The following is a 16,959-nucleotide window of genomic DNA, read 5'->3' on the forward strand; positions in this document are numbered from 1 at the left end:
TGGAACAGCTTAGAAGCCTCCTGGAAACCTCATTAATGTAGCTCATTTTAAATTGATGTCCTCACATTCTAGAAAATTTGCCTTCTGTTGATGTTTTGGAACGGTGGATGAACGTATGATGAAGTTTCTAGTTACTGGCACATGTATAAGCCTATGTACAGGTGTACATTGTGTGTGAAAGGATGTCTATTTGCATTTATGGGTTGGTTTTACCCAAAAGTTTGAAGATCTTTGGAGACAGGAAGAAAGTGCAAGTCTTTATTTCAGCTTAAAAGAAGGGCCCAAGTCCAGGAACTTAGAGGTTTGGTTTGGACAGGCATCCAGAATTTAGGATGACTATCTCAAGCTCCTGCATCTGCAAATGTGGACTGGATCAGTGGAGGACAGGCATTGTTATGACATTTTGCAGTAGTCTTTACTGCCATTAACACTAGGAAAGAGTGCCTCCTTCACCACAATACATTAAGATTTGGGGAAATGGAAAAGCAAACAGGAAAAACAGAGAGAAAAAAATTGATTTGATTACTTTAAGAACTGCTATTCTTTCATTGCCTCCAAAGTTGCAATTACATCTCTATACTGCTAATATTTGGATCAGGCTATCACATGAATGTTATTAATCAATAGTGAACAACTTTAAAATAGATCCATAGATCCAAAGAACTTGAAAGTTAATGGGGACCTTGAGAACCTTCTGATCAAACCATATTTTTAGACAGATTGAAAAACTGAGGCTTGAAGAGAAGACATGGTTTGTCATGGACTCAGAGAGTACAACTAGGATTAATTCCAGAGATCTGACCTTTAGTTGACATGGCTTTTCTTTTTTTTTTTTCCTCAATAAACTTTTATTTTTTGTTGTTATTTATTTTTATTCAAAAGAATTTGTTTCTCTACCACAAAAATTAGATAACCACACCACCAAGAGCAGCAATGTCCATGGAGTTACAATGATGATGGAGAGTTGGCTGGGTACTCCCAAGGTCTCGAAGGTCATAAAGGAGGGAAAAGAGAAAAAGAAAAAATATTCAAAACAAATCCAAAACCCTGATGACTTTAGGGAGAGACATTACATGACATTTTCTGTTTCTTCTCTCATTGTCAGCTGCAGATGTATTTCAGCAGGATCAAGTACAATTTGACTTGAGTTAACCCTTCATACCAATTCTAGCACTTTAATTGTACCTGACTGTTAGCAGCAATCAGCACATTGCAATCTCCATCTGGTAGTGCCCTCCAGCACACAGCACTAACCTATTCATTTGTATCTTCTCCTTTTTAGTCTTTGTCCAGAACACTTTTGACTGTATCAAACTTAAAAGTTAGCAAGGTCTTAGAAAGTCCTTTATAGTACAGGTAGAGAGAGTTATTCTCACTTCCACAAGCTATATAATCTCCATTGGAAGCCAGGTCTACAAAGTTTTTTTCATTGATATGACCCTTGAAGGAGCATAGGGAGTATGGTTTCCCTACATTCCACAGTTTTAGCTGACTGTTGAGGCAGAGACCATCTCCTCACCACTCACAAACTTTGCGTAAGAGAATACTTTTTGGTGTCTTTTGAATACCGTGATTGGCTGTTTAGTGTTATGAAGATCATAGTAGTGGATACAGTGATCTGCACAGTCGAAAGCCAAACAGTATCTGGAACAGGGGCTGAATTTAACAGAGCACACATTAGCCTTTGCCTCACTGCTTGCCATTGAGCTGTCTAGATTGATATACCACAGCTTCACTAAGGGCAAAGGACAATATAAACAAAAAGAGGAACAAAACTTGGCTCTTCTAAATCATCACACGGTTAGTCCTATTCTAGTGCATCTAGATGGATTGAATGGGCTGAGATTAGACAAGCTGAATTTTACTGTAATTCTCATTTTTATGTAAAGTGACTTGGTTTTTGCCAATTCGTTTGTAGAATAAAGGCTTAAAATGTGAGATGGACTAATAAGTATGAGAGCCATCAGCAGGGAGAGTAGGACAGCCATTGACATTCATTTTCTGGGAGGGAGCATTATTGATTGTTCTGAGCCAGGAGAGGAAATGTTTTTCTTCCTGGTGGAAGATCACTACCAAAGTTTGGAGGAGAAAAGTTAATTTGACCAGAATCCAATTTAGGGAAGTCTGCATCATGAGCCAGAAAATAATCAACTAGGAAATCAAGGAAATAGACCAGGGTGATGAGAACTTTTAACTAAGCAAGAACAGGAAGAATAGGGAGGCTTGAAATCAATACCAAAACAGGAAGAGAATTGTAGTCAAGAGACATGGCCAAAGGGTCCCAAAGGGCAAGTTGTTTCTGCACATAAACTTGTGGTTACAGTCATATTTTGAAGCTCCTTCTTGTTCTGCGTTTTTGGTTTCTTACAGTTTTAGAAACCTCCTGATGAAAGCAATTTTATGTGTTTGTGAAATTCAGTTTTCTAATTTGTTGATGCAGCATATCTTTCAAATCTTACTATCCTGAAAAATCAGATTTACACATGTGAATATTGGTGAGGTTTAAGTCTATCACGACGGGATTACAGAGTAGGGAAGACTTAAAGTGGTCCCAGACAAGTGTTTTAATGAAGCCTCCTGAGCTATACAGACCTTGTACAAAAAGAAAATCAAGATTATTTCCTTCAGTCCTTTGCCTTTAGGTAAAAGAGGCATTTTAATTTTCCCTCCCCATTTTTTTTTCTGATCTGATAGCGATAACAAATATATTACATGATTGAGTTAATATCCAAGAAATCTCAAATCTAAAATCATGGGCAGATAAATTAATTCACCCAAAGACATGAAGAAGTAATATTCTTTGATCAATAATGAAGCTTTAATAAACTGTATGATTTAACTTTGGGAAGACAAATGATGAATTAATCCACTTATGACTTGATAAGGCATTACATAGATATTTACAGGAAAGAGGGCAAATTCTACTAATTATAGGCTTAAAAGTTTGTTCCTAGGCAAAAATCTCAAAAATATCATTAAAGAAATAGATTATGAACCTTAGAGGTTAGAGTGGGTCCACTGAGAACTGGCCATGCCAGACTAACTTCTTTTTCAATAAGGTTGCAAAACTAGTCAACAAGGGAAGTGCTAAAGACATAGTATATCCACATTTCAGTGTTTCTAATGTGTCTGTACTTGACTAAAGATTATAAAATCCTACAAATAGAAGAACGTATGACAAAATTTTATTCCAGATCTTTAAGACCTTATGAATATGATGGCAACTGGTGCTACAATTAGATAGATAATAATAATGAATGACCACCTCAGAAACAACTGATTAAGGGATGGATGGAAACCAAGCATTCTTTCTATATGATAGTCTTCTTAGTAGTTCCCAGTTTCATATTTTGTATTAGAAGAAGACTCATTGAGCCATATTATATGTGGAAATTCCACAATGCTACCCAATATGATGATAAGGAAACTAGTATCTGAGATCCCCAGAACATGAATCTCTGGGGAAAATATTTTTAAAAATCGAATAGGGGTAGATGTAAAATGCATATGCATGTAACAGTACATGAATATACTTGTAACAGTAATAGATTGGTAAAAATATTTGAGGTGGAAGGTAGGAAAGATATAGCTGACACAGCACACAGCACCCTGCGATGGTTAATTTTGTGTCAACTTGCATGGGCCATGGAGTGACCATCCATATTTGGTTAAATATTTCTGGATTTTTCTAGATGAGATTAACATTTGAATTGGCAAACTACGTAAAGCAGATTTTTGCTCTTCTCAATGTGGGAGGACCTTACCTGGTTTGTTGGAAACCTGAATAAAATAAAAGACTGAGTTAAAAAAAAAAAAAGGCCGGGCACGGTGGCTCACGCCTGTAATCCCAGCACTTTGGGAGGCTGAGGCGGGTGGATCACGCGGTCAGGAGATCGAGACCATCCTGGCTAACACTGTGAAACCCCGTCTCTACTAAAAATACAAAAAATTAGCCGGGTGTGGTGGCGGGCGCCTGTAGTCCCAGCTACTCGGGAGGCTGAGGCAGGAGAATGACGTGAACCCGGGAGGTGGAGCTTGCAGTGAGTGGAGATCTTGCCACTGCACTCCAGCCTGGGCGACAGAGCAAAATTCCATCTCAAAAGAAAAAAAAAAAAAAGTCTCTCTCTGTCTGACTGTCTTTAAGCTGGGGCATCATTCTTCTCCTGCCTTCAGACTCAGACTTATATTGGGACTTATACCGGTGGCTCTACTAGTTTTCTGACTGAGATTCGGATGGGACTTGCCCCCTGTTTTCTTGCTTTTCAAGCCTTCAGACCCAGATGGAACTGTACAATCAGCAATTCTCGTTCCAGACTTCTCAAACTCCATAGTTGTGTGAGCCAATTCCTGTAAATTACTATGTCTCTCAATCAATCTTTCTGTACACACACACACACACACACACACACACACACACACACACACCCTATTGATTTTGTTTCTCTGGAGAACCCTGACTAATACATACCCCTTACCCCTACAAAAAAGAGGGGGTGGTACTGCTAACCTTGGTAGAAGTCAAGAGAGTCATATGACTACCAAACCATCAAGATCAATCCTGGGTCCAGAACAAGCAAGGCTTTAATCAGAATATGCCCAGAGTTTCATGTTCAGTTCTGGTAACCCCAATATAGGAGGAAAAAGGTCAAACAGGAGAGAGTCCAGAAGGAAAGGACCAAGGTACCAAGGTAGATGATGCATCTAAAGTCATGCCAACGAAAAATAGTCAAAAAAATGAGGCTGTTACACTTGGAGAAGATTTCAAGGAAGCATACAAAAGCTGTCTTCAAGTTCTTGAACAGTTATCAAAACAAAGAGGAATGATTCATTCAGTGGAACTCCACAAAACAGTGACAGAGAGTGGACATTTTAAGAAGAGTTCAGCCTAATCTAAGGAAGCACTTTCTAAAGATGGACTGGACTGAAATGGAAGTGTAAGTTTTCTTCACTGAATCCATGTGACACCAAGTCCCGGGTGGTGTGAGGGTTTCCTGAGTAAGAGGGAGATTAGCATCAATTATCCTAAAGATGCTTTTTTACTTTATGAAATTGCTTTCTGTAGAGGAAATGATTGTTCTGGAGCCAAATAAATAGTGTGATGTGATGGAATACTTACCCTACTTAATAGAAGACACTTTTCAAAGGATGTGTTCATTTATAAGCAAACTGTTAACTTACCCATTTTTTGAAGTATGCCCCTTATGAAACTTTTAGCATTAATACTTTTTAGTTACTTTAGTTTAAATATCTGTATCTTTTTGAAAGTAACATAATGGATTTAAAAAAAAAGATTTTATAATCTACCTTTTTCGTTAATTCAAGCAGATTTTTCCTTTATCATTCTGAATGAATCATACTTCTCTGAACATCTGAATGACATGTACTAAAGAAATATAATAATAATAACTTACTTTGGTTAAAAGTACTATGTACTGGGCATGGTTTTAAGCAAGAATTCACTCATTTACAAAGTTTTACTCCCTCAGTCGTCACAGCAACTATATGAAGTAATTACAATTTTGATAATATTTTACTGATGAAGAAGCTAAATCACAGAGAGGCTAAGTGATTTGTACTAGGACATATTGTTAGAAGCAAAGCAGGATTCTGGCTCCAGAATCTGCATTCTTTTTACCGTATTATTTCTGTTTAACAACTTTCTGATTTTACAGCATTCCAGTTAGAAGAAGAAATAAACTTTGAAATCCCTGCACATGGTTCTCAACATCCTGCTTTAGGGTAGCTTCATAAAAAGTATCTAACTATGCTATGCTATGCTGTGGGAGAAAAGTAATTTTATTGCCTAGGTTCACACTTCCACAGAGACAAGTAGGCAGATTGAACACCTTTTTGCATGTGAAGATTAAAAGAGATATTATATATAATCTCTCCTTTAAAGACCTGACAGGTAAAATAAATATCCCTCAGAAGTGGGAGATTTTTTTCCCCCTCTCATTTGACAAATGCCATATGGTCTACTTAAAAGTTTTTGATACTGTTCCTTGAGGGAAAAGTTACTCCTTGTAATCTGAGTTTCTGTTTGAAGATAAAGAATAATCACACTGAGAATGACTTCCAAGCAGTTTCTCAAGTTTAAGTAGCCTCCTTGTGCCTGCAGTGGGGAGTTGCATTCCAATGCAATGTGTAACTGGGTATTTTTCATGTTGTGCAAAAGCATTCCATTGTATCTTTAATTTCTACATTATTGATATTAATGATATGACTATGTTTTAGACACGGCCACCACGTCAAATATACTTTCCACGAAGTGTCCAGTATTTCCACAAACACAGTGAGCATCTATTATGTTCTTGCCTCAGAATAACAAGACACAGGACTAATTGTCTAGGCAGAAAGCTCTGGAACACAACATAAACACAGAGAATAAATAAAGGCAGGGGAAGAGAAGTCCTTCTACCTAACCACAAATTCAAGCATTCAAGAAAAGCCCTGCACAATAAACAGTTTTGTGAATTATGAATGAACCTTACCATATAACTTGTTGCTTCTTCACTGTACCACAACAGATTTTTTTTTTTTTTTCCACCTCTGGGCAACTGGGTTCATGATTAATCCTTTGCATCTCTTGGCCTTTTTGGATAGAAGACAGTATTTTGATCCGGTAGTCTACTGACATTTCTTTTTCCTGTAGTTAGAAAAACAAATTTATATTGTATTAAAGTAATACATGATGCTGCAAGTTAGAAAAATGCAAGAAAGAAAGTGAAAATTATTTGTAACCTAGTATGCAGAGATTATTTCTATTAACACTTGAAAAGATTTGTCTAGCCTTTTGCATATATATATATATATATAGTACACAATAAGGTTAAGAAGGTTATACTATATATGTGGTTTTTTATACTGCTTTTAAAAATAATAATATTTGCACATTTTCCTGTGTTGTTAAAAAAGGGAAAACGAGTACAACAACTTTGGAAAAAGATCTCGCAGTTATTTATTAAACTACACATGCACATACCCTATGACTCAACAATTCCATCCTATGTATAAAGTCCAAGAGGAAATAAAACATTTATTCACAAAATACTTGTACAAGAATGTTATGTCAGCTTTATTTGTAATAGTAAAAAATTGGAAGTAGCTCAAATATCCATCAACAGGTGAATGGATGAACAAATTGGTATATTCATACAATAGAATGCTACTTGGCCACAGCCACTCATGTCATTGCATAGGTTTGGTGCAAAAGTAATTTCAGTTTTTGCCATTTTAATATCCCATACCACTGACAGATACAACAGCATGAATAAACCTCCAAGGCATGATGCTGGGTGAAAGAGACCAGAATAAAAAAAAAGTACATGTTGTACGATTCCATTTATATGAAGTTCTAAACCAGGACAATGGTTTCCTCTCAAGGTTGGGATAGGGTAAATGCAATATTGATTAGAAAAGCATGCAAAGGAATTTTTCAGAGTGATACAATATTCTACATTTTAATAAAAACTTGTGTGACACAGGTGCCTACATTTGTCAGAATTCATGAAAGGGTACATGTAAGATTCATGCATTTGACTGTATAAAAAGTTTTACCTAAAAAAGAGGAAACACATACACATTTTAAGCCTCTGTTTCCTTATCAGTGAGACAAATAAAAAGTGTCATCTTTGTAAAGCATAATGCCTTTATATAGCATTGTTCCATAAGTGACAATAATCCTTCAAAACCTGGACATTTCTTCAAAACAAAGGATCAGTATACCTAATATATAAAAAGCTCACTGAGAAAAACCACTAAACTTCAAATAGGGAAATGAGAAAAATAAATAAATTTAAAATTCTAAGAAGAAATATGCATAGCCAGAAACCGTGAAATCACGTTCGAACTCATTATTTAAAAAAAATCGTGCTTTATTGAGCATCTACTGGTTTATATGCATCGTTTTAATTAATACAGTTGATTAATAAACTTATAAACTATATTTAACCTCACTGGTAATCCAAAAATGAAAGTTAAATGAAAAACTTACATTTTTTCCTAATAAAATAAAGGTTTTAAAAGTATAGTAATGCTGGGGAAAGTGTGATTTGATAAGGATTCCCAAATATACTCCATGGGATATAATTTGTCACTACTTTTTAGGAAGTGTTTTTGCCATATGGATTAAGAGTTTAAAAAAAGAATATACCCTTTGAATTTGTAATTCCATTCTGGGATCTTTTCTAGGAAATGGTCAAAAGGTGTACAAAAATGCAAGTATAAAAATATCCAATCTAGCATCTTTTATAATTGCAGAAAAATAAAAACCTGAAAATTCGATGTAAAGGGCTGAGAGAATAATTTACATGATTTATGGGGGGTGCATCCACATATTGGAGTAGCAGGGACTTGTCCACTTTCTTTCCTAGGATCCCTAATTTTCGTCATATTATCTCTCAGGGTAACTGAGGGGTGCGAAGCGGGGAGAACGTTTCTGTTTGTCGTGTTACCATGGAGAAGAGTAGGGAAACAATTAGGACCAGAGTTACTCATTTTCTTCTAAGCATGTATGCATTTCTGAGGGATAGGAATGCCTCACAAATACAAAACCCTATGGTTGGGCAAGCACGTTTTTATGTGCCTCCTTTCTCAAGATTTTTCTCCCTCTTTTCCTTGATCATTCCTCTTGTCTCTCCCTCTCCCATCTTTCTCCTTTACCAAGATCTCTGGGTACTGAATGAATTCTGGACATAGGAGAAGAGTCTGGGCTATGTCCACATGAGGATAGTAGATGGGTTATTGCAAACGCTGTCAGGACCACTTCTCTGTGTGCCTGCACCTCCCTGCACACCCGTCCTATCATCCCACTTACCACTCTGTATTGTTCTACCTGTTTATTTGCCTGCTTTTTTCTTTAACTCCTTGAGGATAAGAATGATGCCTTTTTCATGCTGGTGACCCCAGAGTCAGCACCCAATATATTAAATGGAGAGACTGTATAAAATAATTGGTCAAGCATTCTGTGTTCAGACAGCCTGGGCTTTAATCCTAGCTTTGCCATTTCTTAGCTGTCTGACCTTGGGTATCACACTTCTCTGTACTTCAGTTTCCTTATTTTTAAAGTGGAATTAATAAAAGTCACCAAATGTGTGGAGTTACAGTGAGGATTAAATGAGTTACATGTAAAACTCTTAGAACAATGCCTAGAAGATAAGTAAGTCCTCAATAAATGATGGCTATTAATATTCACATATTCATAGCAATTTTAATAGAAAATTACTCAGATAAAATTAACTATACCTGATAATGAGTTCTAATCATTATATATCAATGAGCTTGCCTTGGGGCCACAGAAACCCATATTTATCTTTTTGGGTTCACGGTTCACTCCAATTGCTTGCTACAGTGTCTGGTTAATAGTAGGTGCTCACTGAATGTTGAATGAATAGATACATGTATGGCTAGATAGCCATACATAGATAAGAAAGATAATAAGGAAGATAGAAAAGGAAGAAAATCTGTGACTGCCACAGCAAAAACAAATCCTCCATTTTTGGTGTTTTAATGACTATGAAAGGTCTCTCATTTGAAATTGGATGGATACACATCTTTTAGATGGAGGTCATGTGGCTTAATAACATGACATATGCACATATCTTAATGAGAAGAGCCGAGGGAATGGAGTCTAATCTGGGCCTTACCATTTAGTAGCTCTGTGACCTGATATAAATTACCTAACTTCCCTGGTCCTCAGTTTTCTTCTTCATAGGTAGGGTTAAAAATTCCTACCTCTTGAAACATTTATGAGAGTTAAATATAATAAGGTATGTAGAACCATTTCTACAGTGTTGTAGTTACTGGTTTTATTTGAGTTTATGTTGGTGATGAGACTACTGGAATTCATTTTTCTGTCCAGTAAACAGTAATGGAAGCTAGTGGACACGAAGCTCTCACACAGAAGCAATGTGTAATTGACAACAGGGAGGTCATTCAAATCAGGTCAGTTATTGAATATCAACATGGAAAGAAAATTTGTTACATATGGACTTAATGGAAACAACACCCTAATTTTATGTCAAGTTCATCCAAGAAGCCTGTCTGAGATCCTCTGCATGATGTTTTCTATAGCAACATCTATTTTTATTGTATTTCATTAACTCAATCAAAAGAGTTGACTTATAGTAGGCTGTGATATCAAATTATCTGAAGTTAATACACAGGATACAAGTGGATGTTTTATCTTTTGGCTAGGAGTCCAAGGCTACATTTTATTGAGAATACCAACAACCGGGTTGTTGCCTAGAATTGACTGGGTGTTTGAAAGGTCCAAGGTTGCAGAGAAGGGATTTCAGGATCAGACGTGCAGTTTTTGCATTCATCAAACATTTCTGTATGTACTGTGTCCCAAGCTCCACGTGATGAGTTGCAAAAGATAGTGCCAAAAATGAACAAAATAAAGACAGATCTGGCCTGAAGGAATTCACTGTAGTGAGGAAGACAGATACAATTTTTATATGTAGTTTTACACATATATGTATACATCTCTGTTCTAGCAGAGATATGTGGAAAGTTCTGTGAGGACATAGAAATGCAAACAATTAATTCATCCTGGGAGCATCACAGAGGAGAGGAGATTTTTAGTGGCTTTGAAGGACAAGTAGGAGTTCACTGCAGAAACCAGAGAGGGATGGTCATTCCTGGATGAGAAAAGAGGACTAGTCGAAGTAGCATGGAGGAAACATCTGTCACATGGGTTGTCTGAGGTCCCAAATGTGTGGAGGAGCAGTGAGAGGTAGATGAGGTTACAGTGTTAAAGAGTTGGACTGGTAATTTTTTTGAAAATTAAAAAAAATCGACTCTAACATGACATAAGTAATAAAGGTAATGCTTACTGCAAAATCTGAGAAACAGTACTAAATTGCCTAAAGTGAGACATTCAAGGCCGAGTTCTCCTCCTTTTTCCAGGCTCCAAATTCCACTGCCAGAGAACCATGAATGATGATTATTTTTTTTTTCAGGGATTCTTCCATATATTTTCTCCACATGTATAATACATATGAATGCATGTATATGGGCATTCATGCTCACATTTTAAAAATAAAAATGTAATTATATTAGCAGTATTGTTTAATTACAACTTTTTTTTTACCAAGTAAAATTATATTTTAGACATCATTTCATGTATTTCTATCTTATTTTGAATGGCTACATGGTATTCTATTATATAGCTAGACCATAATTTAACAAAAATGATGTTTAAAGTTCTTCTCAACTGATTACTCTGAAAATTTTCACTGGCTTTCTTAGCTCTCAGGTAAAGATGATAGTACGATAATGTTGATTACCATTTAAAATGCACTTTTGGATTAAAACAATCATTTTAGGAGTGGGGGGATCTGTTCTTCCGGGCATCATCTCCTTAGAAATATCATGATATTTGGTATGATGAGGAATGATCAGAACTTCTCTGTTAGTGGGGCTGTTGTAGAGGATGTAGCATTTTGAGCCAGATCTTGAAGCACCAGCAGAGGTTCATCAGGCAGGAAAGCTTAACTCTGTTCTGAAGAGAATGCTGCTGAACCAGATTCAGGCGGGACAGTGGCCATATTCTCATTTTAATCGGTCAATCAACAAACAAGTTTTGAATACCATCAGAGTGCACAGTAGGAAGCAGCACTGGGAACATGATTCTGGCCTTTGAATACCTTATAATCTGGTGGAGAAACAAGATTCATGAAGCAGTTAATGAGCTCTATTAAGCAGTAGGTAAATATTGTTGAATTATGTCCTACATAAAAGTACCATAGGGGCTGCTAGAAGAATGAGATGAGCCTGGGCTGGGATACTTGGGGCAGTGTCTCTGGGTAGTGTGAGATGTGAGATGGACCTAGGAGGATGAGTAGGACTCACATAAACAGGGTAGTTATGGGGGACTTTCCAGCCAAAACCAGTGTACAAACAACCACGTGGTCCAATGATAGGACTATTCAACTTAGTTGTTTTGTTAAATAACCAGAAAGATCTAAATTTTCTGTCTGTGTTTTCAGACACAAAAGCATCCTATAGTTCTCTTTTGCTCATGAGTCACAGGTTCCTCCTGGCAAATAAAGAAAATAATGATTACTTAATACCATGAAAATAAGTTGCAGGGCTCTGATATTGTTGACCTTTATGCCTCACCCTCCTTATTTTCAGACATATCATCACCCTTATTTCTGGGGTTGCTGGAGGGCTTTGATTCATGACTGCTTCCCACACCAGAGTAAGACATTATAATGTCTTGACTTTCAGATGTTTTAACCATAATCAGAAACCAGCCCAAGATTAATTAAAGAAGAACTGCCCAAACTGGATATGATGCTGACATGAACTCTTGTCCATTTAAAAACTGGTGTTGGGGACTTAGCATATCCCTTTTAACCTGACTTTACTCCAAGTGTTTTCTCAGTGTTGCATTCCCAGGAGATACCTCAGTCCTCCATGGGATTTGCCTAAGTGTGTTATAGAGATCCTCCTTTCTACCAGGACTGTGGGAAACTGAGCAGGTTTTAAAACCTAAGTGAACAAAGGATGTGGGAGAAGGAAGGTTGTCCTGGGAATTAGAAGACCTGATTTTTATCCTGGACCTGCCATTTAATTTGCTTTATAATCTTGGATGAGTTACTTCACTCATGTGATGGGACTAATTTTGCAAAAGTAAGAAATGTTGTTCAATTAAGTAGAATAATGTATCTTGCTCTAAGGTTTTCTCAGGAAAACAAGGTTAAACTAATTCAGGTGTTCTTATCCCAGGGAATTATGGATGAATGTGAGGGAATTCTTAACCTTCTTCAATTTTGGCACATGTATGTATATTTCTGGGGCAAGACTCCACAGTTTTTGAGAATTCAATCTACAAAGTGTTCATGGCTTTCCAAAAGTTAATTGCCTGTGGATGACAGAAACTCTACAACTTCTCAAGTTTGAAAATGTTATCATTCATTGATTTTCTATCTTTGTAGTAAGTCTTATAGAGGAAATATTACAGAGAGAAGAATTGGCACAAATCCCTTTAAATTATACTTTCTTCACTTTAATCTGAGGCTAACTCTATATTATGGAGAAATACCTTTTACTACAGTAGAGAATTCTTAGAGGCCCAAGATCCTGTAAATTTTATCCTATTTAACTTGGAGTTGTTTGTATGCCTACAGTATTTTTTATTGAATTAACACAGTTCACTCTAAATGACTTTGAAAATAAAACATTGGGCATTTGACCCAAGAGTGTTCCTCAGGGTCCTCTAAGCTCTAACCCTGGATTAAAAGGTTAGGTACTCCAAGGGAAAAAATTTGCTTACTACTTTACCTTACTTTCCTGTAAAAATGTCTTTTCTGAGTTGTTATTTACTCTTACTTCCTTAGTGTTTACCCTTTTTAGTGGGCCACTATGAAGCTTGTACATTGAAACAAAGTTTCTGTGTCTTTCATAGGGACAAAGTGAAGACATTGTCCAATATGTCACCTAAGGTCCCTTACAGTCAATAAGATTCACTTTTAATTTAACATCAGGGAAAAAGTGTTTTTGAAAGAGAAATTTGTATTCTTTCTATTAAAAATGACAATATGTACTTTATTTCTCCTTTGCTTCCTCTGCCCGGACTTTCAGAGCTAAAGCCCGTGCTCAAATGTGATTTGAAAGAGCTTATTCATTATAGATGTCTGAGCACATCTATGTTTTCCTATATTTACTCCAATATTACTTAAATTTTTTTGATTATAAGAGAATACATTTTCATTGAAGAGGAAGTTTCAGAAAAAGTGAGAATCATGAGTTGTCTGATCATCAGGAATAATACTTGGTTACACTCCAGTCTTCCAGTGTTTCTTTTTTTGCATAGATATACTTTTCATAATGTTGGAATCAAATTGTCCATACCTTTATACTAACCCCTCTTTCATTTAATAACATCACAGAAATCTTATTTATATTAATTTTTAAGAGCATGAATTTTGATGATGGTTTGGTATTCTACAATAAAGATGTACCATTATTTTAAATAATGCTGAGGTTGATAGCTTTATACCTGAATGTTTGTTTTCACTCTTGACTATTTACTTAGTATGAATATCTAGAAGAGAAATTACTAAACTTATTTTAAAGACTTTATATACTGAGAATTTTCTTTCCATAAATGTTGCAACAATCTATACTCCACACTAACAGTATTTAAGAGGGGCTGTTCCTCACATCATTGTCAAAACTGAGCAGCATTTTTTCTTCTAATCTAATTCGCCTTCATTGTTTGCATTTATGTTTCATTAATTTTAATGTAGTTTCATAATGTAAAAGTTTATTAACCATTTTTGCACTTTCTATGTATGAATTGCCTATTGTTGTCTTTTGCCCATTTTTCTACTGAGGCATCTGACTTTTTTTCATATTGTTTTGCAAAAGTTATTTATATGTAAAGAAGATTACTTCTTTGCCTTCTAGCTTGCATATATTTCTCCCATTTTTGGTTGCCTTTCTATTGCTATAAGCAGGGTATAGTACAGTGATCATAATTAAAGAGACTCTCTGGGATCACAGAACAATAGCTGTGTATCCTTAGGTAGATTACTTAATATCTTTGTTCATGTCTTTCCTTATCTATAGTTCTATCTTCCCAATATGTACTCTACTTGGAATAATGCCTGGCATATCATGTGCACTCAATTAATATTAACCAGTTTTATTAATCAGAATTTTATTTTCAAATATCCTGTGTTATATTGTGTCAAGATTTTAATAGTTGTTATATTTTTAGGGAATGTTAGGGGTGGGAGAATTGAAAGAACTTAAAGAATACCTGTATAAATGTCATTAGCACTTCATGATAGCTTTGTAAAGAACAAAGAATGCTTCTATTCCAGGTTTGATTTACACCCAAAATAAATGTGGGTGCATAGAAAGTAAGGTAACAATATACTTGGAATGTGCTGGTCATCAAACACATAGGTTGTTGCACTTACTTAATTGTTCCGTTTTAAATGACAGATAATGTTCCAATGACCTTTTTCTATAAGGATCTCAGGATGTCCCACAGGATTTTAAGCCTCATCCTTTCCATCCAGGAACTAATCCGAGTTGGTCTCTCACTTAAAGGGGAAGAAAATGAGGAGCTGCCAGTCAGCCATTGACCATGAAAAAGCTCAGGATAATTTCACTTGAGATCGGAGACCCCACCAGCTGAAAATAAAGCAAATTATGTTCCAAATCTGGTTTTGAAATGAAGAGTGAAGAACCTACAATTTGAAAATAATCACATCCACTGTATCTTCATCCTCCAGATGAGGACTCTCTTACATTTTAGTTAGTCAGTGTGTAATGTTTCTTTTATTTCTGTTCTCAAAGTCTTGACATCACTAAAAATAAATGACTCAATTACACTTGTGCATAAGCAGCTGGAAAACTACCAACATGTTCCCAATGTCTAAACTGTGTAAACAGAGACACCAGAGGCAGGGTGGGAGGTGGGGAGGAAAGAAAAAAAGGAAAAGAAAGTAAAGAAAGCAAAATAATTTTGAAAATAAAATTATGCAAAAACAGCTTCCAGGGAAGAGAGTATGCTGTTTATTCCTTTTCTTTGCTCCAAGTGGCACACTGCAGTCCATACACCACTGGGTCCCGGAAGGAAACCAGGTGGAAAAAAGGATCAAGAAACTTTATAAACACCTTGCAAATCAACATGCTCAGCCAATACACATTCCATTGCTCATCATGGGAAAATGTTGGCAGCTGTCTCTGGTCAGATGCCCCAGGGTTTTGGGGGCCTCAGTCTAGAACTTGAGGACTAATAGGGAAAATTGAAACAGAATCCTGGCTGGTCTGCAGCCCCGAAATACAACCACAAAACCCCCTCAGTTTCCAAAGACCAATCTTTTGTGGTGGCTCTTAGCTCAGAATGCACAATCACAAAAATGAAATGTTCCAAATGTCCTGTACGCCCACAACATTCTTTTATTTACTGTCTCGGGTAGAAGAATATACTTTATCTCCTCATGTCCTTTTGCCAGGAAAGCGAAGCAGGTTTGGCCAGCAGAAAACTTGATCATCTTTATTCCTTCCTTCACGTTACCAGGAGATGAAGGAAAAGGTCACAGCAGCTGTGCAGCTCAGCTGATTCACCCCGGGTCTGGCTACATGTTATCTACACTTTTCAAGGGGAGAACCTTGCTTGCGATAAAAGTAGGTCATCAGGCAGTGAAAAGAGAATGTGACTTAGCCAAAGAAATGAGAAGGGAGAGCTGGGTCAAACCCAGGGCCTTGGTGCTTCTGAAATGTTGACCAGAGAGGGCGAGACGAGCATTGCTGTGACCTCTCTCTCGCCATCTCTTGCTCTCCCAGTCTCCTTTTTGCTCTCATTTTAACTAATACATGAAGTGCCTGGAGAAGCCAAAGAATCTATGAAGGTACCCTGCAAGGACAGTGGCAAAGAGTTTTCTTTTTTTTCCCTACAAAGTCAGGCCAAAGGGGGATGGTTTAAATTGTTTCCAGCAGGACTTAGGTTCAGCATGAAGAAAATATCTTTGAGTGAGATGAGCCTCTGGAATGCATTACTAAGGGAGTTGATGGAATCCACTTCAGAGATCTCTGAGGACACCATGGAATGCTAATCTTTTCTTAATGGCTAATATTTTGGTGTAGAGGAGGAGACATGGATGAATTTTCAAGTTCCTTTCACTCCTGAGATTTGAACATACACTGGCAGAAGAATGAAATATCAGTTGTCCTGTGACATCTGCAACATCCAAACCCTGCTTCTTCTAGGTCATCTGAGGCCCTTGGTGTACCTTCCCCACCCTCCCATTGCCCCCACCTCCACCTCTGACACTGGTGATTAGGTTTAGTTCCTGAGGGTATAGATTTGGTGGAGTGTGTGGGTGGGCAGGTGGAGGTTATTGGATGGAGAAGAATCATATATATATTAAAAAAAAAAAAGAATAACAAGTACCAGAAAGTGAATTCAGGCCAAGATTTTTGGGAAGTGCTGAA

The 16,959-nt window shown here is 36.7% G+C and overlaps 1 pseudogene; it reads right to left on the reverse strand.

Moving 5' to 3' along the window:
• Positions 1–1,077: 1,077 nt before the first annotated feature.
• The window catches only part of LOC100581451, a 37,832-nt pseudogene continuing 21,950 nt past the window's right edge, over positions 1,078–16,959 (reverse strand).

The sequence above is a fragment of the Nomascus leucogenys genome, chromosome 1a, assembly GCF_006542625.1.
Source record: "Nomascus leucogenys isolate Asia chromosome 1a, Asia_NLE_v1, whole genome shotgun sequence".
NCBI lineage: Eukaryota > Metazoa > Chordata > Mammalia > Primates > Hylobatidae > Nomascus > Nomascus leucogenys.